General features: G+C 40.1%; 1 long non-coding RNA gene across 4 annotated transcripts in view; it reads left to right on the top strand.

Annotated features, from left to right (window-relative positions):
• LOC143837933 (uncharacterized) overlaps positions 1-26,555 on the top strand; it is an 88,099-nt gene that overhangs the window by 57,068 nt on the left and 4,476 nt on the right. For 2 of the 4 annotated variants that reach the window (XR_013231142.1, XR_013231145.1), the window contains 2 exons: positions 16,149-16,237; positions 20,596-20,663. This is a non-coding gene — a long non-coding RNA (uncharacterized LOC143837933). Of the gene's footprint in view, positions 1-2,135; positions 2,196-16,148; positions 16,238-20,595; positions 20,664-26,555 lie in introns of those variants that run through there. The other 2 variants (XR_013231144.1, XR_013231143.1) reach the window with 2 other exon arrangements.

The raw sequence follows: 26,555 nt of genomic DNA, 5'->3' as shown, positions 1-26,555 counted from the left end.
CAAGTAAATAAGTACAGTGTGCCATCTGATAGCAGCCAATTTGCATAACTGTTTTGCAATATAAAATCAGAGTCCAGTAGCACCTTTAAGACCAGCAAAGATTTATTCAGGGTGTGAGCTTTCGAGTGCAAGCACTCTTTGTCAGACTATGAACTCCTTATATGACAGGGACTATATAGCAAAAATCAATTCTGTTACATCAGTAGATTGTGTCACACAACCAAATACAACCAATGATAATTCTTTGTCAAAACAGCCAATCAATCTCCCTGGAATTCAGTTGAAGTTTACAAAAACACAAGGAGAAACAAAACTGCCTGTATCAGTGATCAAAGGCTCTCACATCATTATGCTTCGCGCCTGCCGATTGGTCCCTCCAATAGTCTGTCCGGGGGAAGGGGCCAATCGGCACCCTTCCTCATCCCGGACACAGCCCGCCTTCCAAGGGCTTACTGTTTTATTTAGTCCGTGGCGCCCGCGGTGCCACGAGCGGTGTACAGATGGTGGGAATCCTTACTTCCTCTAGGAGGCTGTTCCAAAGAACAAGTGCAATGTGTGGCAGATAGGAAAGTCAGCATAAACTTCTGTGAAGATTGCAGGCAGCTCACAGGTTCATACCTGGAGAATCAGTCCTTCAGGCTCCGCTTTGCTGACCAACATCACCTCTGCATTGTCTGGGCTGACTGCTCACTTGTCATCTTTCAGTTACATGCCCACAGTTCATAGGCTCTGACTTAGAATGCAAAGTACATCTTTCTGTTGACTTATTCAAAGGCATATAGAGCTAGGTGTTACCAGTATACTGATCATACCCAATAATAAAGTTCCAGACAATCTCATTCAAAGCTGTAATGTATGAACTTAATAACATTAGGGAAATAATCAACTACACAAAACAAAGTTTGAGTCCAATAGTACCTTTAAGACCCACAAAGTTTTAGTTAGGGTATATCATGAAGTGTTGGTATTAAAGGTGTCACTGGACTTGAACTTTCTCCAGTCAACCCCACATTACTAATTCTGAGTTATCTACAAATATTTTCTGGGTTTACCTAGATTAAAATAAAATCAGGACTGAAACCCCTTTAACAGTATAGTTTTCAGATTCAGTCTAATCTCAAGCTGCTTTAATAAATGGTAAGTTATCTGATAAGTCAAGCAAGCTTAACAAACATACATTTCTATTATCTTGCTATAAATAGAGACCATCCACCAGAGCAACTATTGTAGTCTCTGTCCTGAAGCCAAATCTAAAACCAGACTGAAATGGATCTAACAGATGTGTTAACCAGGAAACCCTGGAGTTGCTCTGCCCACACTCTTTTAAATACTTTGTCTAAAAATGGTAAATTTGACACAGATCTATAACTGGTTTGTTGATGCAGGTTTTTCCCAATAAAAATAATAGCCTTCCCCAAGGCCAAAATGATTACCTGATGATATTAGACAAAGGATGCCTAGTCCAATTGATTTAACTAATCAAGTGGTAAATGGATCCAGCTACAAGTGGTTAGCTTCACAGTTCTCGTAATCCAATCATCATTGATGGGGAGAAAACCTTCTATATAATCTAGGTCAGACAATGTGCACTGCACTTCTTCTTGTAGTCAAATGCTTAAATTGGAGTCCAAGTCAGATAATAGCTACGAGATTTTATCAGCAAAGAAATACACAAGATCATCACAGCTGATGAAATCCAAAGAAATCCCCTTTGAACACTATAATTCAGAAGTCAACGAAGTCCAAATAATCTGCAATAATTCTGCTAGGTATGATTGGCAATGGGAGTGGGAACTTTTTTGCCATAATTACCTAAAATTAGTTCCATGGTATTTTCTGTCTGATTTGTTATGAGTAGAATTGCTATAAAGGATTTAAAATCACCTAAAGCAATATGGAAACAGATTGCATCCAGAAGTCTCTGGGTCTGAAACACTAGGTTCACTGTCCCTCATTCTCTCTTGCTGTCTTTTTCTGCTGCCTAGCTCATCTATCCTTTACCTCAACCACTTGGACCTTCACTGTGCCAGGTCCCACATCCTCTCTCCGCATAGTCCTTCCTCCTCCCCACTGATGTCATAACTCTAACTTTGCTTCACCTGCTTGGTGACTGTGATGTAACATGTCTTCCTGTCATATGCTTTCAGCTTAGTAGATCCCCTGCTGCTGCCTGACAGGTTAAAAATGGGTCCCAGGTACGTGGTGAAAGTATCTTTAATTTCTTACTGGTACTGTTTCTCATTGGCACTAGTAGAAAAGAATGAGAAATATAATTTCTGTCACCCTAGTCCAAAGTCCAGAAGTGTCAAACTGATAGAACTGTACTGCCCAGAATAGTACTATTCGTGGTAAACTATTTCTCTCTGCCAAATGAGAGGTAAAGAATTTGATGTATGGTGGAAGTTTTGTTCTTATTAGTGGTAGTTTCCCATACTGGGGACAAGGCTGAGAGTTATTTAAAACTGGTATTTCCCTACATGATGGTCTCCGTGGGGGCTTCCCTTTTTTCTACTCTCTAGCTTTGTTTTAGTTGGTCATTGATAGTGCAGCTCTATTATTTAATAAAATGTATAAGAGTTTACTAAAAAAACTCCTTGGTGTTTTTTAAGTTTGATATAGTTCCAGAAAATGGGAAGTGGGATTTCTTGACTTCCTGTTTCATTTGGGGGGGGGGAGGGCAGTATTACTTGCAGGAACAGGAGGAACTAAATCCCAAAGTGATCTGATCTCATTCTACCTTGATGAAAATTCTATTTTTTCATTTGGCTCAAAAAATTAAGATCACTAATTTCTGGGTATAAATGGCAAATATCAATAAATTTTAAAATATATATGAAACACTTTAATTTAGGGACTATCTAAATCCAGTTGAGAAACATAACTTGACCACATTATAACTAATTTGAAATCATTAAAATTAAAAAAAGACGAAATTCTTTGGATAGATGACTGTTCCTGCCAAATTTTAAGTGGCAGGCATCCAAAGTGGCTGAGATATTAAATGTGAAAGTGCTTACAGCTGAAATGCCAAAGAGGGCTAAGTGGTATAGTAACTGCACACAATTATTTCACTTGTGAGCAAGAGGAACAGAGCTCTCTGTCAAGATCTGAATCCATTGTTTTTCTGTCATACTCACCCCCAAATATACTGCTTTCTCTAGCTATATAACTGTTTTAAAGAAGTACTACCTGGTACAATATAGAGATATTATAGATACCTTTTTTATTATGAATCTGGTAGGATTACATATTTGTTTGCTTAACTGAATTCTTCAAGGATAACCAAAAATCCAACCTCTTCTAGTTTCCCCCAAGTTTCTCTTGCATGCTGCTATACAGTAACATATCTGGCAGTTTATCAAGGAAAAATCTATCAGTCCACTTATGTTGATGTACCAGCAGCTTGCAAGAACAACTCTCCTGCCAACCCAAACTCTTTCTTTTTAATAAAGAATTTAAACCAGAGAAGTTAAACATTCCTTGGTCTTGCTTCTGAGGAGGAAGTAAAAGTTTGAATTGGCTCCATGACTGCTTGCTTCTGAGGAGGAAGTAAACGTTTGAATTGGCTCCATGACTGCTAACATTTTCTGTTTATGGTCATATTCTTCTTTTTATAAATAAAACCACTCATTCCTTCCTTTGAAAAGTAATTTACTCTTTGGTCATAATAACAAGTTATTATTGATAGGAGAAATTGGAACTGAGATGGAGGATGTATGTGTGTTCATTTTTGTCTTAAAGTTATTAGAGATCTGATTGAACCAAAGTCATGTGTAATGAGAGAGACCATTGAAAGAAGTTCTGTTGTCATTTTGCTTCCTGATCAGTGTCTTCAAGCTAGATCCTGTTTTCCCAGTGCAGAAAGCCAGTTCACTTCAGTTGAGGAGCTGCAAAAGGCTGTGCATTCAGATCTGTCTTTTTGTTGGCTGAATGTGAGAAAACCCTTGTTCAGAATGATGTTCTGTGCACAGGCTGTCTCTGCATTTTTCTCTTAATAACTTTTCAGGGCTTTGACTTTTTCCATGGACTGCATACCCTCCATATAGTATTCTTGTAGTCATGCTACATTTTCCAATACTTGGGATAAAGCAGAATTAATTCCATGCATTCAATAAAGGAAAAGAAATTTAGGAAACAAATTTTTACACTCCCCCTCCTTCCAGACCTCAAGAGATAGTTAAAACAGAAAAAACATAAGCCATGGAAAAAATGAGACAACTTTAAGTCATATTGAAATCAATGGAACATGTTCTTTGCCAACTAACCCTTGCTGGATAAGCTCCATGGATTTGTTTGTTCTTTACTTTCCCATTACTTCTTGCCTGAAAATTCCATTGCACATACCTCCATAAGTTTACAGGTTTCCATGTTTATCTTCTGGCTTGGCACTGTTCATGATGTAGAAGTCCATCTAAGCCGTTCTAGGCCCATTGACTTCTAAACCCTTCTAAATCAACTTCAATGCGTTTAGAAGTGTGTAACACTCCTTAACAGCACTGGTAATCTATAACTTGTCTTCCGTTGTCCCTTAAAACAAACTCTATCAAAGTCCAAATATAACAAAGTAACAATAGCAGCACTATCACACATGATTGTAGCTTACATAAACAGTTTGAATTATTTCTGAATACGTACCCAATGACTGAGCAAAAATGTTGCATTACATGAAGCTGTAAATATCAAGTTGTCTTACATTGAGTCAGAGCACTCTACAATTAGCAGAGACTAACTGTATCAGTGTGTCTCTAGTGCCTTTAGTGGAGAAAGGTCTTTGCCCAAACCTATGCCCTAGCATTCTTTTACTGGAGGCATTAAGGAATGAACTGAGATCTTTCGCACGTACTCTACTGCTGATCCACAGGACTTTTCCTTTTGGTTTCTGATGAAATGTGGAAAATGAACAAAGGTAATGGGGAAGTCATGTGCACTTCCTCTTATACAATCTTGGACTCTAGTAACAGCCGATGGGACGTTTGTATATCACAAATCTCTATGCATTGTGAGATCAGAAGCTAGCCTTGGGTTCATATGCTTCTTACAGTTCCTGATGTCTCCTCAAAAGTGAACATCTACATTGGAAAACCCCTGTATTTGAACATTAACTCTTTCCTAGCTATATACCCAAATCCCTCTTTTTGGCAGAGAAATAAGGTTATAGAAGATCCCATTTTGGGGAAAAGGCCTCCAAACTGGGCTCTGTAGGTTCTGAGGGCAAATACGGACAATAAACAGACACTTGTAATTTGTTTTTTATATGTAGTCTATTTAAAGAAGTTAAATAATATTGATATATTAACAAGTAAATCTCGAAAAGCAAGCAGGTTCAGAAAATAAATGCTAGCTTAACTATCTAACATAGTGAAAGACTGCATTAGATGGCACATTCTTATGTTCAAGCAACCTCATGCCTTATTTCAAGTGTTCTCTGTGATATAATCCATTTGCAAACAGACAGATCATAGCTGAGGCCTTTCCCCATCAAAATCCCTACCTTGAAGCAGCATGTAGGTTGCTGAACTCAGTTACTGCCACCTGCAAAATGGAACCATTTGGTCACCACATCCATTAACTCTAGGAGGGGAAGACTTGGGGGAGGGGGGCTTATAGCCTCCTAGTTTTATGTGCTACTAGGGGCAAAGCCCGTTGTCTCAAAGAATACAATGGGCGCTAGAGCTTGGCAGTGGGAAGAGGAAGGGGAGGAGTTGTCCAGTCTGTAAGGGCATGGGGTTGTCATGTGTGTTGTGTGGGAGGTTGTGGTGGCATGGTGGCAAATGAGGCCATGGGTGTGGAGATATGGGTGTCAAGAACCTGTGGTGTGGAATGTTCGTTGATTGTGGGAGAGGACTGACCTTTGGGAATTGTGGCATAGTGGTTACAGATGAGCTTTCCAGAGCCATGTCCTCAGATATGTGAAGGGAAAATCAGACTGGAGACTCTTCTTAGGGGAAGATTACATGGCAACCAATTCCCCCGAGTTCTGCGTCATTTCCCTTCTTGTGTGAATTAGGCCACATTCACCGAAATGCCCCTCTGCCCTAATACACATGGAGTAGACACAGTACACAGGTGTCCACCCTGTTCCTTCTGTCTCCCATATTTTCGCTGTTGGTAAAATGTTATGTGCCCACATGCTTCTTTCATGGTTGCTCCTTAGAAGAACGGATTTTTGTACCCTATTGCTTACTACCCAAAGGAGTCTCAAAGCGGTTTACAAAGACCTTTTCCATTTGTCTCTCCACAATAGTCAACCTGTGAGGTATGTAGGGTTGTGAGAGATCTGAGAGAACTGGGAATGGGCCGCAGTGACCCAGCAGGCCTCAGGTGTCTCAAAGCATTTTCCAATCGTCTTCCCCTTCTCTCCCCATAGCAGACTCCCCATGAGGGAGGTGGGGTAGCAAGCCTCACAGGGAAGCTGGCAAAAAGAGGAAGACTGTCTGTGCACAGCAGTCTTGACCTTAGTAAGGTTTTTAATACAGTTTTTTTATTTGCCAGGCCAAGGTTATTTGCCAGTTACTATTTCAGTTACTATGTGTCTCCAGACATTTACTTGTTCTCTATTTAGTTTCAGGCTGTAAATATTTATTTAGATCTTCCTGCACTTTCCAGACTCACAGGACTGATGCTGGTCTGCCTGTCTGCGCCCCAGAATACAAACAGTTGCTGATAAGGGCTGGCCATAACCCATAGGCCAGGAGGGACACTCCTGCACCACTCCCTACCAACTGCAGGCAAAAATGGCTCCTTTGAAGGCTGGACTCTGAGGCATTGTATGATTTTTAAGTCCCACCTCCAAACCTCCAGGAATATTTCCAACCCAGGGGTAGCCAACCTACAGGTGTGGCCTGGAGAGCTCCTGGAATTACAGCTCACTTGCAGAGTATAAAGATCAGCTCCCCAGGCAGAAAGGGCTACTTTGGACAGGGTTGTGGCAGAGAAGAAACATTTAAGGCTTCCCACACAGGTTGTTGTTGAATTGAAAGACTTGAGGCCTACTGCACAGGGTTGTTGTGCAGATGAAACAGGAGACAAAAGAGCCAGCTTCCTCTGCAGAATAATGCTGTGCAGTGGCCTCAAATCTGCAGAGAGTTGCAAAGAAGAAAGACACATGGCTTGGCTGTGTCTAACCCCCGGCCAGAGCAGTATTTTAAGTGAGAAGGGGCTTTTCTGTGGCCTCCCTGTCAGGCAACTGTTTGGCAGAAGGGGAAAGCCCCCCCCCCCTCAAAAGGAAGGCCCTCAGGCTCCCCTGCGTTGCTCTTGGAAAGGCCTCTTCCCCTCAGTCAGGGCCTGTCAGAGGCTCCTTCGCAGCAGGCCTGGAGGGGGGGAGGGGGAGCACTCTGCAGCCTCCTGCCAGCTCTGTCAGGGTTCTGAGGCAATTTGCAGCTGGACATGGCAGTTAGGACAGCCTTGGGGCGAAAAGGGCTGGTGCAGTCTCTGTTCTCATCCCCCTTGGAAGCCCTGCTGACCTCCTCTCCCTGCAGTGGTCAGGAGCTGACTGGCAGCCAGACTGGGCTGGGTGAATGGAATTTTGGTCTGTCCTGGTGAGGGGCCAATAGGAAGGCACTTTGCGCGCCTCCCCATTGGCTGCTTGGCCCTGGATGGACACTCGGAGGGCCCAATCAGGAGCCGCTTTGCGGCTCCTGATTGGGCCCTCTGAGTTTTTATCCTGGACAGGGCCCGCCCTAACTCCTCCCCAGGTGGCCTTACTCTTTTATTTAATAGGACCCTGTCCTATTTAAAGATGAGTGGAGTGGGCTTATCCTGAAAGATAATGAGTGGAATTAACTGCTCGGTGAGCTGCTATATTTTTCAAGAGAGGAAGAGGAAGAAGACTGTGCTTCCCTGTATAAGCTTATGCTGTGCTCCTTCTTTCAGTCTCCCCAAAAAGCATCTGAGAAAGCTACTTCAGCAATTTTAGGATTACTTCATAGTTGCTTGGCAAGAGTCCTTCATGACAGCCAATGCTGTCTTGCTCGGATTTTAAATGGCATTTTTGTTTAGTCTCTCCAAATGTAATATTTTCTGAATTTAACCAAGATGGCTGTATCAGGTTTTAAAAGTGCAGACAAATGTACAAATCCACACATTTTACCCATTACTGGATATAAAAGGAAAGTTTCCTGTGGTGGAAATAAATAGGATGGTCACCCACAGCTTCCACTGATTTAAGTTCTACAGTAAATTCATGGGAACTGCAGCTGCTCAACTTCTTTGAAAACCTGGCCACTGTTCAAGTCCCAAAGGCCATATCCTGTACATATAAATTCAAGTGCTTAACCTTAGGCACCCAGTTTTGATTTTTTTTCCTTTTGCATACATGATCAGAAGAGTTAATTTCATTGTCATGAGCCTACTATTCAGAAACAGCTATGCCACCTTGAAGTCAAACTGTATGTTTAAAAATCTAAAATACTTTCATTCCACAACAGAGAACCTCTAAGATACTGAATCTTACAAAACATCAAAGTATTGGTGAACTGGGGAACACTTTGTATTTAGATTCCTTTAAATGTACTTTTATGGTAATAACCAGTTGTAGAGAAATTGTGATCAGGATAGATATCTCAATGTTTCGGTGACTTGGTAGCCTGCTGTAGCTTCACTCCTGGGCTTCTCTAGTGATGTCACTATAGCCCTGGATATATGACCTTACAATACAAGCACGCAGGCTCCAAGCTATCTGTGAAACTCTTTCCTATTATGCTTCATACCCAAATATAAAACTAACTTTAGCTAACTCTGAAGTGAAATATTGTGATTTATAACAAAAAAGGTTACTTAGGGAACTTGGATACTAAATTGTTCAGTTGGAATCTTTATCCTTTGATTATGTAGTTGGCTGAACAAAAGCAGTTTGATTCATTCTGTTCCAATTTAATTCCCCTTTGCAAATGACCTGATAGCTGACCCATTTTTTATGATTAGTATCCCCAGGAAAACAAAAAAAAATACAGTGATACTTGTTAATCATGACATTTTATATTTCGTGTTCCAAGCCTTTGGATTAAAAAAAAAAAAACAGGAACAAAAGTTATGCAAATACATGAAGACTTTCTATATTCTCTTAGTAAAATTCAGCATTCAAATGATTAAACTTTTACTCTGAGTGTACATTGTGTTTTATATGTATAGCCAAAGAAAAAAGTGTTCTTTCTTACTTCATAAATTGCTTTATATTTTAACATAGTGCAAATTAGGACTTTAAAAAAAGCTTCACTTTTCTTTTGTATATAGCTTTGTTTAAATTTGGCTTGGTTTTTAAAAAAATTGCCTGAACAAATACGTATTTTCACTTCAATATTACACCAGTTAAGAAAGATAATGAACCATATCTATATATATTTCTAAAATATTTTTGATTTTGGTATTTTAATGAGAGCATTAGAATATGTCCAGACCACAACACCATGTTCTTTTCAATGTGGATCAAACTGAACTTACTGAAGCAAAGGAGCAAAGTAGTGATCCCCAACCTGTGGGCTGCGGACCACATGTGGTCCTTCGACTAATTGGAGGTGGGCCCCGAAGGACGCCTCCCCCCGGCCCTTTACTTCACCCCCCCCCTGGCCCTTTACAACACACTTCGGGTGTCATTGTCTTCCATCACTCCCAGATGGGACTATCTCGTTACAGAGAAACAAGCTCAGGGTTCCCATTGATTTGTCATTGTCATGAGTTAAAATTTCCATGAAAATAAAATGTTCCTTATGTTCATTGTTGTGGCGTGTCTGTATCTTATTTTGAAGGGATGTTTAAACATTACCATAGCGATCAGAGAGCGTTAGGGCAGTGGTTGAGATTAGAGGAGTAAACTACCTCCCCCCCGGGCCTCAGTAAAAGGCGTTGAGTGGTCCCCGGGCGTTGAGTGGTCCCCGGTGATAAAAAGGTTGGGGACTACTGTTCCAAAGGATCTCATAGGATTCAGTTGAAGGATTGATATGGATTGATTGACTGCCCTTGGAATATCACATGTTCCCACTAGGAATGGGCATGAATACATTTTGGTTCATGGTTTGTGGCATGCCTAGTTTGTGAACCATGGAATGTCACCAACTTTTTGATACTAAACAAACTGGTTCTGATAACCATCTTCAAGTATTTAAAAGGGTGCCATATGGAAGATGGAGCAGAATTGTTCTCTCTTGCCCCAGAGGGACTGACCAGAATGAATGGGATGAAATTAATTCAAAAGAAATTCCATCTAAACATCTGGAAGAAGTTCCTGACAGAGCGGTTTCTCAGTGGAACAGGCTTCCTCGGGAGGTGGTGGGTTCTTCATCTTTGGAAATTTTCAAACAGAGGCTGGATAGTCATCTGACAGAGAGGCTGATTCTGTGAAGATTCAAGGGAGTGGCAGGTTACAGTAGATGAGCGATAGGGATGTGAGTGTCCTGCATAGGACTAGATGATTGGACTAGATGACCATGAGGTCCCTTCCAACTCTATGATTCTATGGTTCCATTTATGAAGTTCATAATGTGGAAGAACCCCCTCCCCCAACACACTCACAGGGGATCTCCAGATGACTCTCCTCTACCTGCTCTCAAGGTTTGGTGAGGATTGAGTTTATGGGGTCTGAGTTATAGTCTCCCAAAAAAGATGCCCCCAGGAAAGTGCTTTCTGGGGAAATGATAGATGCAGGTTCAGGAGTAGTTTATTTGTTAAACAAATGACGCCAATTTTGCAGGACATCTATTACTACCTCTACACTAAAGACCCTCGTACCCAAGAAACTGAATGAAGGTTTCTAATTGTATCCTATTTATCTCCATTGTTTCCTATGGAAAAATTTCATACTTTATCCAGAAGTCAATAGTCAAACACATAAGAACAACTACTGGCCAAATGCAAACAGTCTTAGTAGAACCAATATCTAACCAGAATATCCCAGCAGATCTGAAGAAGGAGCAAGCTTCACATCACATAATCCAAGCCAACCTGGCAAGCCAGCATCTAGATAGCCAGACAAACTTAGCAAGATACTGGCATACACATTCACATTAATATCACTTCTCTGGCACTAATTTATGGTGCAGGCCTCCTTTTTGTCCTCTCTGCCAGTGCTCAGAGAGCCATGCAGGGCTGTGAGATGATTGGACAGCCAGTTCTAGAGATTTCCTCCTAATATCTAGTCCCATTGCCTTGAAGACCTGCCTCCTTACCCCTCCCTCCTGTAGCCAAGGAACCCTGCAAAATTAAAGAAAAACAGACCTGGAAGCCTTACAGTACTAACCTTAAAAAGGTAAAGGTAAAGGTATCACCTGTGCAAGCACTGAGTCATGTCTGGCCCTTTGGGTGACACCCTCTAGCATTTTCTTGGCAGACTCAATACAGGGTGGTTTGCCATTCCCTTCCCCAGTTATTACCGGTTTACCCCCCAGCAAGCTGGGTACTCATTTTACCGACCTCGGAAAGATGAAAGGCTGAGTCAACCTTAAGTACTAACCTTAATTATTCCCAAATATTTCATGAATTTTTAAGGCCAGAATTCCCAGTATTCTAGAAAATATAATTATCACTCTGGATACCTGAATATATCTGAAAGAATATCAATGAGGTGTATGTGTGCGCACATGTTTGTGTGTGCGTATGTGTGCATGTATACACACACGCTCAAAACATCCAAATGCATGTTCCTAGGATCAACTAAGTATCATACTGTTTGTCAGCTGTTTAATGATGACACATTTGCTTTAGCAGACAGAATGTCTGTTAACATTTCATAATATCACCAGCAACTCATCCTTTTAGGTGGTACCTAAATCCTAAATATTGATGAAAATCTATTTGTTTTTTCCATTACTCGCTAAAAAAAAAAGAATTCTCCTTGCCAAAGGTGAGTCATTTTCAACAAAAGTAGTCCAAGTGACTCCATCTGTTATGGGTTCACGGGACAAGCTCTGTCTTCATTATTGGTCAGTTGCAAGATGCAGCATATTTGGCAAAATGTGCTTGGAGACAAACCCCACCCCCACCCCCAATTCTGTAAAAAAAAATTGTTTAGGTTTTACATTTTTATCTCTCCAAGTTCATTTTTCCCTATGTACTTATTTTTAACCTTATTTAAAAATAGAACATGGGCTGACCAAGAATTTATGAATTAGCAAGTCTATTATAATGATGAATGGAAATTACCATTTAAATCCTGAATCATTCATCAGGCTGTTCACTGTGTGCCAGGTGACATGAGTGCATGAACACTTGTCTTCTTAATATTTCTCACCTGATTGTTATACTTGCTTGAACTTCAGTTTTTCATTTTAATAAGAAACTGCTAAAATGATTAGAATGCTTATAATGCTACAGTTAGTTTAAGACAGGGAAAGTAGACAAAAGTAGGAGACATTGTCAACAGATATATCGGGAACAGGGCCCTTTGTATATCTCAAATAATGTATAGCAAAGAATCAGCTGAGCTGCCAGTTGATGCAGTGTAGGGCGGGCTTGAGGCAGATACGACTGCCCCAGTGTCCTGTGTGGGGTGCATGCTGCATGTACGCAGCACACACAGTGAAAAAGGAGGCAGGCCTCTTTGCCCAGGAAAGCAGCTCTTTGCCATGGAGATCAGCTTCTCTCCCTCCCACCCTGTTTTAATGTCGAAACAGCCTTGTTACAGTGCCTGAGGTGAATGTTTAAAGGTGAATAATTTGTCACAGCTGCGCATTTGCATGGGATGGAGCCTGTTGGCAGGGAATGCAGTCGGACTTCCTGGGGTTTGGGGCCTCCATATGGGACGGCACATAAACGAACGTGGCTGACCCTGCTGGGCAGCCAGGGGATTGTTGCCAGGCAGCCTAGGGAAAAGCCAACTGAAGTTTATGCCCCTTTGGCTCCCCCACGTAAGTTGCTTCCCTTAGCAGTGGACTCCAGTAGGCAAGGGGATCTGCTCCCAGCGGCGAATGGTGCTGATCCCCAGGGTGCCTCTGGATTCCATGGGGTGTTGGTGCAGTCCACTGACTGCTAGGTCAGGCTCCCTCTCCCATGCTTTGCCAACCCTCCGATGGGGAGGTAGTAAAGCTGTGGCCTTGTTAATACGCAACAACTGTGTGTCATATCTTATTCCAGCCCAAAATGCCCTCCTGCTAGTCAATGTATAGTTCCTATTTCTGAAACCATTTCAGTTATATTAGACCAGTGATTGGCAAACTTCTTTCAAGTGGGACCCACTTTTAAACTACTTTTCAGGACCACTTGTTAAAGAACTCCATGCTATTTTTGCCCTCCCCAATATATGATGCAAGAATGTCTTATTATTTAGCACTGGGAAAGGTTTATAGGTTTTTTCATATTTAGCATTGAACAACATGTAGTATTTTCGAGCAACAGGTTGTAGTTGATGGCCACTTGGAAGAATGCATGTAGCTCACTGCAATTGACCATCAAGCTTCCCAGAGACTCCTCTCTTAGTCCACCCTGTTTTGCCTCCTCCCTCCTGGCCTCATGACCAGCCTGTGATAAAGTTTTGACTCACTTTTGTGTTCTGACCCACAGTTTGAGAGCCTCTCAAATGGCAGAGGAGTTCTATTTTAAGAAACATTCAGCTTTCTATGGTTCATGAACTCTGAATGATTCCAGTAAAAAATGTTGAGTATGTTTTTCTTCCAGGCTTGCATGTGCAACAATTGTGAAGGCATATAATGTATCGAGTGATAAGGATTCTGAGAGAAAAATTATCACCAGAGACGATAACTCTCAACAATTTCTTTTCTGCTTTCAAATTCCATATCTACTGTAGTCTTAACAGATCATAAACTGAAGTTAACTTTCACAGTGATCATTTAATTTGTGTAATGTAACCCACTTGGGGGGGGGGAGAGAAAATACTGATTATTAATCTTGGCTGCAGACAGCTGTTCCAGATCCAGAAGCTCAATAGTTTTGAGCTGAATGGAACATAACAAGTCAGTTATGCTAACAAAATATAGTCTTCATCTCTCATTGGGTTAGGAATGCCCTCTTTGTAGAAGCATCTTATCACAAAAGAACATAAAGAGACAGTTAAACTGAGTAATGTTGCATAACTAAACGGTAGGATTTTCAAGTGGAGTATAAAACCTGGGAAAGTATTGTTTTAATCAAAGATCTGATGGTCTGTCATTGCTCTACTATCTTGATGAAGATGCGGTGGTGGTTTTTATTCTCTCTACTTCCAAATATTACTGTTTCTGTCGATATATTAAAATCAGAGACTCTGCTTCCTCAGCATGTGGAGTAATAATGCTACCTTCCATGAAGAATGCATTGTCAATCTGTATATATGTGCATGCCTGTGTGCGTGTGTAGGGATATCATAGCATATATTCACAGGTTTCCTATACCTCCCTTGAAGTACTCAGTGTTTTCTTCTGTCACCTCAGTAGTACTAATCCTCCTACAAGTGTCCAGTATGCTGAGGGTTTGCGAAAGTGTGCACTGCAGCTTTAAGATGAGTTTTAATATGAGGCTCACTAGTGGCAAGCTCAGCATAGGAAAGGACTATACTGCAGTCATATAAAGACCTCATCCACAGCCTGCCATCCACGCGTTGGGTTGGAGCCAGGCTAATTTTTCAACTAGCGGGAGGGGAAGTGTAATTTCCACCAATTTCCCTTTCCTGCTGCAGCCACCCAATTTTCCCCTCATGACATTCTTGAGGGCCTCATATCTTCCAACAGCAGCATTCAGGAAGATCGCTGAACTGTAGCAGACTGTGGGAAGGCAGAAAAGTTCTTTTCCTCTGACAATAGTGCCTCTGTTGATGGAAAACTTAGTCTGAATCTAACCCAAAATATAGCAAGAGCCCAGTCAGACGTTTATGTAGATGAAGCATTACTTAGTAATTTATTTACATAAAAACACTTATTAAGCATGTCGTCCATAGGAAAAAAGAATCTAGTGGGGTCTTAGTACAGCAATATGGACCGGCTCAATTTGCAAAACATGAATTAACATGTTCCATATTATTTGAGACATTTGCTTGTCATAGAGTTGGAGACATGTCTGTACTCATCATCTGTTCCCAGTTTTTCCCCTCGTTGTCCCACAGAAAGCACCTATGTAGAGAGGATTCTCTCATTGCATCTGGGGAAGCAGGCTCTAGACCTTGGGAATGTGTGTGTGTGTGTGTGTGTAAATTGCTGTCAGGTTGCAACTGACATATGGCAACCACAAGCAGGAGCTTTCAAGGCAGATGTGAAGCAGAGGTAGTTTGCCCCTGCCTTCTTCTGTAGAGTCTTCCTTTGTGGTCTGCCTTCTAAGCACTGATTCTGCTTAGCTTCCTTGATCTGACAACTATGCCTCTTTTCTTCCCTCTCAAAAACTTACCCCGGAATAAAATGTTTTTAGTCTTTAGGGTGAAATAAAATTCCTCTTTATATTTGCTGCAACAGGGTTTATTAAGACTGTTTTCCCTATAGCAAAAAAGGACATTTGGAAAGTACAGCTTTGAATGCTTAAAAAATGTTCCCTTTCAATGAGTTTTCCTATGAAAAAGAGTAACTGGTAAACTTAACTGTAGCATTTCTGACCTAGGAAATATGCTGCATGGTAACCACGACCCCCCCCCCGCCCCCCCTTCAAAACCTTGAATGGTAGCATTTAGTGTATTACAGACTTAAACTGAGGTAACTGATTCCCATTGATGTGTCAAGCCAGAGGCCTCCATCTTCCAAAAGCCGCCTCTGTGTGTCAGCATGTGAAGTTGATCTTTCCCAGCTGATGCTTGGCTAAAATTTCTTGGAAGCATTTTTAGTGGAGATGTGCCAAACAACCTTAAAATATAAATCAGTTACAGTGAAACAGGACAGTCCCACAAGGCTCAGAGGTAGGGCGAGTGTTTTGATACATCCATTACTAATTAACTGTGAAAAGTTTTGAACAGGCCCAAACTCTTTGTGTGTGTGTGTAAGCACCAACTACCTTTTATAGGAAAGGTCATTAAAAAGGTAGAAAAATAATTCCAACCCATGACGTTAACTATACCACTGTTTTGGAATATAACCTTTCCCTCTCTCCTCCCTTTCCTTTTTTATTTTAATTTTTTACTTGATGTGATTCTTCATGTCGAAGTCAGTATTCCATATCATAACTCATCTGACATAACCTCAGGTGATGCAAAAATTCTATAACACTTGTTTCTCCATTTCTCCCCTCCTCCAATCTTTCCCCCCCAGACAATAATGACTTCAACCTGGGAAAAGGCTTACGGCTCAGTCAAAAGTAGCCTAAATCTAACCTTCAGTTTGGAGTCTCGGATAATGAGGTAAAATATGTATTATTCACTCGACTACCTATGGATTCAAATGACAAAAGGGACTGCATATTCTAGGCCCAACACATTCTTAGTTTAGGAATCTCAAGAGACATTTTGCAACTGTACTATTGCAGCATGATTTTTTTGGACAGTGAGGGAGAAATAATGATACTTTTCATGGATTTTAAAAGGTGTTTCTCTGGCTCTCTGGCAGCCTTAAACAAGTCTTAGCAGTGGTAAATAAATGAACTGTTAAGTCACTTTAACATCTCCAAAATAAGCCAAGGGTCTATTATCATAGGAACATGTTTCACTCTTCCTGAGCATCAAATCTCTTGGCTATAATTTTGAGGTAAGGAACCTTTTCAGTTCAGCCTTTTCAAAGAGCTGCTTGCACAACATGTGTATAATTTAAGTGATGGCCAAATTTTGCTTGAAGTTGAAGTTGCCACAAACACAATATGACTTGACTAGATTACTAGCCATAATGCTATCTAGATGATTGTGTAGCCCCATCTTTCCTACAAATCACTCATTTGCATCTTCAAAGAAACTTTGGGATCAAATATATACTCAGCAGCTACAACAACGGTGTGCTTGAATTGATACAGGGCTTTCTCCACTCTTGAGCAATAAAGGATTGGAGAGGAATGACACAGACAATTTTGTGCTGACATTGTGGTGCTATACATGCTGCCTCTAGTGACCCGCACAAATATGATTATTATCACAGCCATGCACAGCCCCTTGGCTTCTTAGCTACTCCCCTGCAACCCTGTACTTCATACCCCTTAGAAGTTACACTAGAACTAAAATGATAACTAAACAATGTGCAAATGAGTGTAACAATTCTACCACTTTCCAGCATTAAAGAATGGCAACAGGAAGAAGAGGAAGCAGGGCAGTGAGAAGGAGGTGGGCTTAATCTCTGCTTACCACCCCCACCCCACCCCCCACTTCAGATCAAATGTTTGAAATCTAACTGGGAAAAAATATCTGCATGTGACTTGTAGCAGACCAAGAATATGGTGCTTGTCTAGTTTGGAGAGATTTCCCCAGTTTACACATCTCCCACCCAAATTTCCCAAAGCTTGCAATGGCCTGTGTCAAATCTTACAGTTTAGTGCCTCTAGGTTTTTTGAATGAGGGGCTCATGAAAAAAACTTGGGACTCCACTTGACTTACACCCTTCCTTCTATAGCCCACCCTTCCTTCTGAGCCCTTCAAATTTTGTTCTTAGGAGTACTTGGCTATAGCATAGTAGGGGACTGTAATGGATCAAGGAAATCAGCAGAAATAATTCTCCCGTCTCGAACCAATTGAAGTGTCCTTACATTTTCAGAATGTGGCTACATACTAGCCACCATGTCTGAACACAATGAGCTATGCCAAAGTAAGGAATTATGACTTTTGACTAGTCGCTGTTGAAATCCTAGGCTAACTGGTCCTTTGCTACATCAGATAACATTCAGTTGTTTCAAAGTGGATGGGTAGCTTGTCCTAAGGCTGTGGCTTACAAATAAACTGGCCAAATGATCACATGGAGCTATATCTGTGGTGGGAACGGGAAATGATATCAAAAACACCAAGTAGTCAGCTGTTCTGCTTGCTATTTCATTGTACATCCAGTAACCAGAAGTTTTTTTTTGGTGGAGGTGATGGTACTCACCTTGTTTCAGGACTCTTCTAAGTCTTGAGGAGGATATCAGTGCAGCCTTACATATGAAAACTGGCACCCTTTTCTGAACAAAACAAAAGCCCTGGCAGTAACCAAGACAAATTAATTATTTTCATTACTTGTCAAAGGATTCACATTGCAATTAGAAATCCTTGTGTTTTTCCAGTAATTAGAGCACTATTCTTCATTGGGCCCATTCATAAAGTCCTTGTGTACTCCATGGGTCTGTCCCATTCCTATTTAACCAGTAATGCTCAGATATTTCCAGGTTTCGAGGTTTGGGGCTTAATTGCAAACCATATAAAAGCCCAGTTCTGATCAAGACTATAGCAGGTGGGGAAGAAGGAACTTAAGCCTTCCCCCGGAATAATTTTCCCAAACTGAAATCATACTGGGGAGCTGCTGTTTGTCCAGTTGGGAAAACTTATATGTTCTTATGGACTACAAGAATTCTCCATTAGGACAAATAGCAGTTTCTGGGTGCATTTCAGGTTAAGAAAACAGCATAGAAGTATAGGTCCCCTATCTGTATATATTGCTGTCCTGGTTCAAATTAGCCCTCCTTTGCCTGGGAGAAGTCCTAACTGCCAGATATGGGCAATCACATGAGGGACATGAAGAATTAGTAATGCGTGAAGAGGTATTTGCATTCCTGCCTGTACTGAAACTGTTGAGAAAGGAATAGTGCCAATGGGGATGGGTAAAACGTAAGTTCAGGGATACTTTTTCTATAACTATAAGGCTAGTAGTGATTATTTCTCAGCAAGCCACTTAAAGGGATGGAAATCAATGGTTTTAGGATTATAGGGATTTAAAATAGTACAGGATTTATTACTGGCCAATTGCACTGATTTTATTTGACAAAGGGTCATATGAATTTCCTTATAAAAGAGGAAGCACGAAAATCTTCATTTGCTGATCTGCGGTTGCTTACTGGCACTGGCTACCAGTTTGCAACTGTTTTGAATAAATATAAATCACAGTATGCATTACAATTCAGAAAGATAAAACATCCTTGAAAATAACTTTGCCCTATAATGACTTCTTCAACTGTCCACCACAAGTGGTTTTAACAGAGGTTTTTAAACCACAGACAGGAACACGGCCAGTTTGAAAAGGTTGACTTTGCTTGGTTAAGGTTATCCCTTCAGTGTATCCCTTAATATTACTACGATTCTGTAGTTATCCTCAGCACAGAATAAAAAAAAATCATGCCTTTAGGGGTTGCAGGGTCCTTGCTGTGATTTACATAACTTGCTGTCAGCTGGCATGGCAGACACCAATTATAGGGAACTTTGGAACGGCGCTACCTGTAGCTCTCAGTGGAAGCCATGTTTCTGTTGTATTAAATCTGTACAGAAATGACAGTGGGGGAAAAGGAAGAAAATAAATGGCGCTGTGAATGTTACAAGTAAACCTTTGGGAACAACAATGTAAGTAGGAGAGTGTTACAGATAATGCAGTTTTGCTTAGCGTCACAGAGAATAGCCTAGGTCTGAAAATTGGATGTACAAAATACAAAAGGGAGGGAGGGAAAGCAGTAAAGTCATTCTGCAAAAAGAAAAGTAGAGCAGGTTTCACCGGCCCATGTGACATTGTCTACTTGCCAAGTAATTCCCTAGCAAATGAAATTGCTTGTTACAATTTAGCTTAGTGTGGAAAATAGGTCTGGCCGGGCACGTTAGGTAACAAATCATAGTTATACCCTGTGTTAAGCAAGAAGTATGGGTCAAATATTTTGCTACGCATGCAGCTATCAGGCATTAGACAGAAATGCATTGTAAATATGCACATAGTGGAGAAGTGACCAGGGTTTCTATCCATTGAACAATCTAGATGTGAGCTCTTTGCCACAGCTCTTCACCACCCTTTGGATCTGGTGCCCATAGTTTTGATAACCATGGGTCCACATCATGTACCAGCTGTAAAACATTTCCAATTTTCCCGAGTGATGGCATCCTGTATTTCTTACTAAAAATGTGTCACCTGTCAGGTCTACCTGATGTTCACTTCTGTGAATGATGCTTATGGTTTTTAGGGGATGGGGTCATGTAAGCCACCTCAAGCCTTCAGGGGGAGGCGGGGTATAAATACAATAATAACAATAATAACAACAACAACAATAATAATAATAATAATAATAATAATAATAATAATAATAATAATAATAATAATAATAATAATAATAATAATAATGGTGATGATGATGATAACACACATACTGGATTTATTTGCACATTCATATATGATTTCTTACACAATAATTTGGTCCCAAGTTCTTAGATGATAAATTGGGCTTATATGTATTATATGGGGAGTTAGTGTGTGATAGCAATGTGTCATTGATAGTAGGATATCAGAAGATGATTTTTAAACAACTAAAGACTACCATCAACATGAGCCTTTTCATGCATGGCCTTGCCACATGAATTAGAGGATCTTTGGGGCACTTCCGCACATAGAACAAAAAAGCGTTATGCCAGCGTAATGGCATAGCACTAAATATCATTGCATCTCCAGCCATTCCTCAACTTCTTGCTGTCTTGCTTCCGTCTGCCGCCTTTTCATGCTCCTTACACTTCACACTGCCTGCTGGAAATGGTGGAAGAGAGCAATGCACTTTATATGCAACTCTCTTCCACCTGTCAATCAATCCTGGCAACCAATCCCCTTTCTCCATGTTTTAAAGGGCCCACGATGCCTGGATCCTGAATGTTGGCGACATCACGTGGAGCGTCCAGAATATGACTACCTAAGGTAAGGATTTTGCTACAGTTAATGGGTATGGAAAGGCCCTGGGAATTTTCTCATGATGTATGTGTGCAATTTCCATGAGAAACTAAAAGAATTAAATCAGCATACAAAGCCTCTAACAAGCAGCAAATTAACATCAGAAGCAACCAATTACACCTCTCACATTGTTACATGTTGGAGAACCTCACTGTCATCTCACTTTTCTGATGCATGTTTATGCTCTGCATTTCCCAAGTTTTGACCTGGCTTTTCCCATTACTACTCTACAGGTTTTCTCTGAAACTTCAGTTTCTTTTAACTCCTCTGCAAACATCAGAAGCACAATGGAACTGGCTATATTATCTGACATCCTTTCTTTCCTTGAGTGAGAATTAATTTTCTGCAGAAAACCAGGGTTCTTTCTGACCATGGAGAAGCCAAGACAAATCAATCCATACTCCCCCCCCCCCCCCCACACACACATGTTTATGAACATGTTCTGGTGAGCTTTGCAGTCTAAAAGTGCCAGGAGCAAATAATTTGATAGAGTGTTTTTGCATAAATTATTAAGATTCAAGCCTTGATTCCCCCCATTATAAATAGTGTCTCAAAGACCCATGATATCCACTTTGTTAAGTGTTGGGTTCAAGAGATTAAGGGCAATGACTGGCATATAGTTCACTTTTATTTCCATCTCTCTGCAACCTCACATCGCTATACATCTGTTTTGTTGATTCAGAAGAGCACTTGAGATGCTTTACAGTTGATTTTGACAAGTGCTACAATTTGATATGGGTAGATAATTCTTGCTGAGATGATTTCGAAATACAGAAATTATAATTTTGAGTAGATATTACCTTTCTTTATGATCAGAAATTTCATGTAATATACTGTGCACTTAAGCATCTTAATCACATTTCCCCCCCTTCTTTTAAACACTACATTCTTTTCATCTAATCGAGCAGAGTATCACAAATTAAAATATTGTTCTAAATATATCTTGTTTTTTTCTTTCTACTTGGTGAAGATCATTTAAAGAAGAACAAAAAAAAAAGAAAGAACGTTAAAAATGTTCATTCCTAACCTTCTTTTCAAATCTATTTGGTTTGGGATTTAATTAAACAGTAAGACATGACAGACTGTTCAGGAGTGCTCATTAATGCACACCTTGGGTGCATTTCACCTCCTGCTTCTAGCACAGCTGAGGTGAGGATTAATCAGCACTACCCCTTGGCCCAAAGCATTTATTGTGATTATAAAATGACCACTTGGTAAAAAAAATAAAACAATACATTTTAACATCAGAGAAAGATCCACCATCATGCCTGATTATTATGAGTTTAGAGAAACATTCTTAAAAAAAAAAGATGTTCATGTTTTATGCATTCATGCAAACAGAGTTTTCATTCTATTCGAAAGAAGAAAAGTTTATGATTTTTTCCAAGTTCTTTTGTCCAAGGACAGAATGTGATGGAAGATTGGGCAGGATAACTTGTATAATTAATATTATAGTGATCTGGTCCAGCAAACATATTAATGATGTATTATTTGCTTATTAGCTATATATGTAACTTGCTTTTCTTCACAAGGAGGACACAAAAGCAGCTTACAACAATGTTCTCATCCATTTTAACCCGAAAAACACAAAGATTCAAATCTGATTCTTCCAGATCCTAGTTTGGTTCACTATACAACATTCATCGTATAAAGTGTGGGGTAGTAGATGTTTATAGATTGGATCACAACCATTATCTCTCGTAGTTACCCTCTGCTCAATTGTCATTAATTGTTCACTTTGTATTAGTTATAATAAGGTAACTAAAGAGTAGATTTTCAGTTAGGGTGTTTTATTTTCTGAATACATATATTTAGTTTACATCTCAATGGCTTTACAAAGGACAAGCAATTTTAAGTCAGGATTGTTCTTAACCTTTTGACTGTCCACTCCTTTTCTGCTGTATCCTTCCTTCCCAACCATTTGCCCCCTTCTTGATGTATAGACTTTTCTAGATGCAGACATACATGAAACTGTATCAGCTGTAATACTGATTCAGACCATTGGCCCATCAAAATCAGTACTGTCTTCTCAAACTAGTAGCAACTCCCCAGAGTCTCACATGAAGGTCTTTCACATCATCTACTGCCTAGTCCTTTTACCTGTAGATGTCAGGGACTTTCTGCATACAAAGCAGAACTGTCCCTTCCCAACCTTCTTCACTAAAAATCACTCTTTTCCAATGTTCCTTTTCTTTTTTTTTGTTCAAATAAGCAAGGTATCAGGATTTTCTTACAAAAAATTCTGTATAAATAATAATTTGCTTTTCACAAACTGAAAGATTGATCAGGCAGAGATTCCCTGGGATTTAGTGCTGTGGGATCACTTCTTGATTGACTTCAGGTCCTTTACTGTTAATTGTATGACTTCAGAATGTGTTATTGTTTGGGAAGGGTTAATAAGCACCACTTTATATCCAACATCTGAGAAACTATTTCATCTGTAGTTCAATGCATATTTCCAACACAGGAAAATGCTGAATGGATAGAGTTTATTTGTAAATTAAATAAATTTATTTCTTCCATGCCCTTGAGAGCCAACTGATTTATCAGTTAATAAAATAATCATACACTATAGACCAGTGCTTCCAATTTATTTAAAAAAGAAATAACATTGCATTTTTGACATATATTAATACAAATGTAACACAAGAAGAGACTTTGTTTAAAGCAATATATTATGTATCTATAGCTGAATGAATTACTTTTGCTTGCTTGTACACTGCTGTTCATAAGATTGATCTGGCAAACACTAACTTCCCATGCAGCCCTTGCTTATGCAAAGTCCTGCGGACTTCAGCAAGGTTATTTATCTGCAGTGAGATTATTCACATGATTAAGAATCATATGATGCTGCTTGATGCAAATCAGTGGCATGAGTTTAATTATACACTGAACATTGTGGACAAGGCAAATTCTGGATAAAAGGAAGAAATCAAGACCTGTAAAGGCTAGCTCATCATCTTAATTCTAAAAAATACCCAAAGCACTATTTCTCAATAAATTGTGGTTTGAATGTGCGTCCCTAATTTAAACCTCAATGGCCTAAAGCCTACTATTCTGTTAGAAAAAAATAAAAATATGCAGACAAAACATCCTTCATCTATTTGTTTTTCAGTCTTCTTTCTCTTGCTCCTACTGCTGGTGTCTCTGGTTGGTTTACGGTTTGTTTCTTTTTTTACATAACTAATATCAGTTTTTACCATTTTTATACGCAACAAATGACATGAAAATAACCTTGCAATTATAGAAAGTTTAAAACAGAAGCTGGCCTGAAAAGAAAAAGTCACCTGCTCAACCTATACCAGAAAAAAGCAAAATGTGAAAAGGGTCCCCCCCCAACAAGAAAAATGAATGGAAGTACACAATTCAGCACCACCCTTCATAAGGACTACTGAAAACAAGGATAAATTCATAACAACCGGAGCTGCTCTTGTGCATGATTTCTGAAAGATCTGATACATAGCCCTATTGTTAATGCTGTTGTGTATTCCTTTGCTAGAAGACAGTAAGTTGATTTGAATTTTAACAAGGAAAGGAACAGTTCCATGATCAAGTGTTTTAAAAACACAAAACTCCAAATGAGCAAATAAAGTTATTAGTGTTTCATATTTCTTTTAATAACACTGGTTAATAGCACTGAAAACGCTTGCAGTTTTCCCACATAAGCAGGACACTCATGTGATTTCTTGCATTGCTAAAGAGTTGCTCCCCTGTGTAAAGTTCGCACAATCAGTCCCTAATTTTTGATACATGATCAGAATCTAGGCTTTTAAAGAAATCCCATCCCATACTTGCTGCTTTAATAATCTTCTTTCTGGTTCATACCATCTTGAAATTCCCACAGGTTTTTTGGTATCTTAGCCCTTACTCTGCTTTGTTATCTTTGCTGTGTATTTCCCACCCCTCCAGTAACTAGTCTTCCTCTGTTCTACTCTTCAGGGACCTTGAACATTCCTCTACAATTGAGTAGCTTTTGCTACTAGGTTATTTAGTATTTTCAAAATTCTGGACTGCATTCCCCATGAGAGGATTTTAAAAAAAACCTTCTAAAAACACAACCAATTTAAACTTACAGACCCCCCTTTCCCCCCTTTTTCTACAGGGATTGTGTAAACCTCTGTGTGAAGAAAGTTTGGGTCTCCATTGAAGTCCACAAATCCATAGACAATTTTGGGATAGTCTCATTTCTGCTGACAACATTTGCTGTAGATGCTGTTTTGCATTTCACATGATCCCATGTCCAGTGGAGAAAGAAGTAAGCCCCAGCCAATACAAATGTATGGTGCATATAAAAAGGAGAATGGGAGAGTAAATATTAAAAGTCCCACATTAAGTCCCTGGTATAATCAGTTAAAGAACCTCAAGTATTTGAAATGCCTTTTTGTCTGCCTCACTTCTTGGAGCCACTGTCAGTCATGATGCCCAACAACTGCTAGATACAGCTTCCTGTGTTCAGGCACAACTGACATCTCCAACAAAAACACTGAAATAAATGGGAAAAGAACAAAAGTAACTGCACATCCCTAGTCCGTTACATTCAACTTTCATCTGACTTCTTCTATATATAACACCATTTCCAACATACAATTAAATTCCTATAAAATCATACAAAACCCCTACAACAACAATTAAAACAACAATAAAGTTGGCATTTAAACAATTAACAATAAATAATTAAGATGGCTGTAGTAACAACCCATTCTTCCCAGGCATCAGTAGGGTCGTAACACCACAGATGGAAAGAGGAAAGGGGATAATGTCCTTCATCCAGGCCTAGTCTAATAGCAGGCCCAGGCACAAGGGGAGGAAGATGACCCAATCATAAATCCTGGGGCCTGTTCTTTAAGTAAGCTATCTGTTAATTTTATTTTAAGGGAGAGGGCATACTGTTGGTTTGTTTATTAAATTTGTAGATTGTCGCTCCCAGGAAACTGAACGTAATATAAAAACATAAAAACAAATCTCCCATAAAACACCCCAGTATTAACATCTAAAAGCTCTAGCATAAAAATGGTGGTATATAATTCAGGATAAAAAACTCTTCCCATGCTTCAGCCCTTCGGCATTGGTAAATAGTAACCAGTGGTTGATGGTAAAAAACCAGGGTGGCAGCCAGGGGTGGCCATCAACAGCACTAATGCTGCATCCAAACTCAGGGGGGGGACCAGATCTTATACCCTGGGGGCCCCCTCACCCGGCCTCAACCAAATGCCTGGTGGAAGAGCTCTGTTTTGCAGGCCCTGAAGAACTTAGAGAGTCCTGTCAGGGCCCACTGCTCATCCAGGAGCTCATTCTACTAGGTAGGGGACAGGACCAATAAGGCCCTGGCCTTGATCGAGGCCAGGCATACCTCCTGGTGGCCCAGGACCCTCAGCAGATTCATACCCACAGAGCGGAGTGCCGTGTGGGGGGCATAAGGCGGTAGGCGGTCCCATATGTAAGTAGGGCCCAAGCCACGTAAAGCCTGAAAGGTCAACAACAGTGCTCTGTCTCTTACCCTCTTAAAGAATTCCTGCCTGAACAGTATCTATGAAATCTCCAATTAAAATAATCTCCCTTCGCTGAAATACAAATATTCTTTAGCTTGCACATTTGGAGAGATGTTCAGACTCGACAATACAAAACTGGACATAGGAGAAAAGCCATGTTTTTCCAGTGTAAGCTTGCCCCATTCATATGAAAGTTGAGAATGCTGGGTTGGTTGTTTTTTTATCTCATGAGGAAAGAAAGGTGAAGGTCATTGAATCTCTCTATCATGTTCCACTGTATGATCCACTGGATCAGCTTTTTTATCAGATGGATCCAATACTAGAAGTGACCTGAGACAATGAATATTAGTTTGAAACATTTTGCTCTGTC

This window comes from Paroedura picta, chromosome 5 (assembly GCF_049243985.1).
Source record: "Paroedura picta isolate Pp20150507F chromosome 5, Ppicta_v3.0, whole genome shotgun sequence".
In the NCBI taxonomy this organism is placed as follows: Eukaryota; Metazoa; Chordata; class Lepidosauria; order Squamata; family Gekkonidae; genus Paroedura; species Paroedura picta.
This window is presented reverse-complemented; position numbering and strand designations above follow the sequence as displayed.